Source organism: Dendroctonus ponderosae, unplaced genomic scaffold (assembly GCF_020466585.1).
Source record: "Dendroctonus ponderosae isolate FM_Combo_2020 unplaced genomic scaffold, Dpon_F_20191213v2 Dpon_F_20191213_1, whole genome shotgun sequence".
NCBI lineage: Eukaryota > Metazoa > Arthropoda > Insecta > Coleoptera > Curculionidae > Dendroctonus > Dendroctonus ponderosae.
In genome coordinates, this window is record NW_026017110.1 from 41,747,203 (window position 1) to 41,750,484 (window position 3,282).

Sequence of the window (3,282 nt, forward strand, 5' to 3'; positions counted from 1 at the left end):
ACTCTCTGTTAGAAAATCTCTTAAATTGCTCCTTATTTTATAAACACTGTAAAGTTTTATTTATGAAATTCATTATTTCGAGTTCGAACCGAAATTACACCACTTTTCAAACCGGGTACCTACGGCAAAATCTGTGTAGTGTGTGGTTATAAAACCGGTGAACGATCCGTTCCCGCAAGATTTGGCAAGAGAAGCTTGTTCTACTGCCGTTGCGTGATGGGATCACTCGATCGCGTTCAAGAATACCAATATTCGCTTCACGAATGAACCACGCCCTTTTTTCTCATGCGATCGCCGTTCCCAGTTTCGAGAATTGGGCTCCAGGAGCATCTCGAAGAACCATGGCAAGAAACGGACTGTAAGAAGAGAGCAAGGGATAGCCCAGGGCATTCTATCGACAGACCAACCAAACAAAGTAAGATAAAGGACTACTGGCTAAATCCACCTGCTGTAGCAATTAAGAACAGATTTGAAGGTCTAACAGAAGAAACTTTAAACGACGGTTTCATAGTTAAAGAAACGAAACCTAAAGTGGGGCATCGTTTGATCGCAGGAGGAGACTAAAATGCAAAGCACCCACAGTGGGGATCAAGACTTACGACTCCTACGGGCCGTGAACTTTTTAAAGCTATGCAAGCTAAAAACATGCATCACCTATCCACTGGGGAACCAACCTACTGGCCGACCGATAGGAAAAAAGTACCAGATGTAATTGATTTCTGTGTAGTTGGGGGAATTCCTATAAACCTTCTTCAAGTCAAATCGTACTTTGAACTCTCATCGGATCACTCGCCAATAATTATAACATTGAGCTCAAAAATAATAACAAAGGCAAAACCACCTGCTCTTACCTCAAAACGTACAAACTGGGAAGTCTTCAGAAGCATAATCGAGAAAGAGCTAACATTGGATATCGCATTAAAATCAAATTCGGACATAGAAAACAACACAGAATACCTAACTAACATTATACAACAAGCAGCTTGGAAATCAACACCTGATCCAAACAACTACCACGAAAACAAAAATGCCTGCTCGCCTAAAATTAAACAAAAAATAGCTGAAAAAAGAAAGCTGAGGAAAAAGTCGCAGAACTCAAGATCACCTCATGACAAAACTAAACTCAATAAAGCTGTCAAAGAACTAAAGAACCTCCTACATGTCGAAAAAAATCAAGCAGTTCAAAACTATCTGAAAGAACTAACTTCCACCGAAGCCACAGAGTACTCACTATGGAGAGCCACAAAAAAACTTAAAAGACCCCAGATAGCAATACCTCCTATAAAAATGGAAAATGGGCAAAAAGCGATGCTCAAAAAGCCGATATGTTTGCAAATCATCTGATAAAGGTTTTTAAACCCTTTGAATCCCAAATACCGAAAGAAGGAGGAAAATAAATTGTACAAATATTAGAGGCCCCGGGTCAACTGAAATGTCCTATTAAACATTTCACAATTAAAGAAATAAAACTTGCCATAAAAGAGCTCAGTGCAAAAACAGCCCCCGGATATGATCTCATTACAGGGAGATCCTGAAAGAGCTGCCAGATGTGGCGAAAAGATTTATAACACAAATGACGCCATCTTAAGAATAGGCTATTTTCCTCGCCAATGGAAAGTAGCCTAAATCATAATGGTCCCCAAACCAGGAAAACCGGTAGAAGATATAAAGTCTTACCGCCCTATCAGCCTGCTGCCAATATTGTCCAAGCTGTTTGAAAAATTATTCTTAAAATCGAAAATAAAACCCATACTAGACGAAAAACAACTCATTCCCAACCATCAGTTCGTGTTCAGACAGGAACATGCCACAATTGAACAAGTACATCGTATAACTTCCAAAATCAGTAAAGCATTTGAACAAAAAGAATACTGCACAGCGGCATTCTTGGATGTTAGTCAGGCTTTTGATAAGGTCTGGCATATGGGACTGTTATATAAAATCAGAAGGGTCCTTCTTGACAACATCTATCAGATTTTAAAATCGTATCTGCAAGATAGGCACTTCTTAGTAAAATTCCATGAAGAATATACAAGTTTAAGGCCGATTGAGTCTGGAGTGCCTCAGGGCAGTGTGTTGGGGCCGTTGCTTTACCTCTTTTACACTGCAGACCTACCAACAAATTCAAATTGTATGACTGCCACATTTGCTGACGATACTGCAATTTTGGCGACACATATAAATCCGACAGCTGCGTCTGACATCCTGCAGAATAACTTAACATTGGTACAGGAATGGCTGAAGAAATGGAGGATTAAGGCCAATGAAACTTAAAGTGTACAAGTAACTTTTATCATGCGTAGAGAGAATTGCCCTCCTGTTCAACTTAATAATTTCCAAATACCTCAAGTCAGGGAAGCCAAATACCTGGGCATGCATTTGGATCGGCGCATGACATGGCGTTCTCACATTTTTAAGAGAAGGAAACAACTAGGCATTAAACTAAGAAGATTGTACTGGATTATCGGGAGAAACTCACAATTAACAAACAGAATAAACTGTTATTATACAAAGTGATGCTGAAACCAGTCTGGACGTACGGTATACAGTTGTGGGGGACATCTTAGAACGATTTCAATCAAAAGGGTTACGAACGATTGTGGACGCGCCGTGGTATGTGCCCAACGATCTTATTCGCCGCGATCTTAAAATGTCAACTGTCAAAGAGGAAATCACAAACTACAGTGCTATGTACCGGCAACGCCTTAGCGCCCATCCTAACCAACTTGCGGAAAAACTCTGGAGGAGTCCATTTAATAACATTAGACTGAAGAGATTTAATCCTACAAACCTAACTACTAGATTTAAGTAAAACGCTTTGAAAACCCAGTAGTCAAAAACAATTAATTAATTAATTGATTTAAAATAGGGGATTTGGATGGCTAATACCCTACATGTTGAATTGTATGTCAGTTTCTTAAAATTGTATGTCAAACAAAATTTCTGAATACCTTCGGGTAGTTTGTAATATTACTGGGAGTTTTTAAAAAAATAAATAAATAAATAAATAATTTATATACGAAATGTTCAGTTTTCTCATTTAAAAGTAACTAAGGAAGAATTATATTTCCTATCAGTAAAATTATTGTTTTTATTTCATTTTCGTTTAGTTTATTTTGAAGAATACATGTGATTAATATTACATTATTTTCATATTCTAATTTTTACAATAGTATGTTGCTTATTTAAGATTAAGTGCAGTAGCTTCGACTAGACTTGTTTGTAGAAATTTGTTTTTTCACAAATAAAGACTACATTTATTTATGTATTTCTTTAAGCAAT

General features: G+C 37.6%; 1 long non-coding RNA gene across 1 annotated transcript; it reads right to left on the reverse strand.

Moving 5' to 3' along the window:
• Window positions 1–2,437: 2,437 nt before the first annotated feature.
• On the reverse strand, window positions 2,438–2,776 carry LOC125503463. The gene is made up of 2 exons (XR_007280882.1): window positions 2,696–2,776; window positions 2,438–2,644 (listed from the first exon to the last, which is right to left on the reverse strand). It is a non-coding gene; the product is annotated as an uncharacterized LOC125503463 (long non-coding RNA).
• Between the last annotated feature and the right edge of the window lie 506 nt (window positions 2,777–3,282).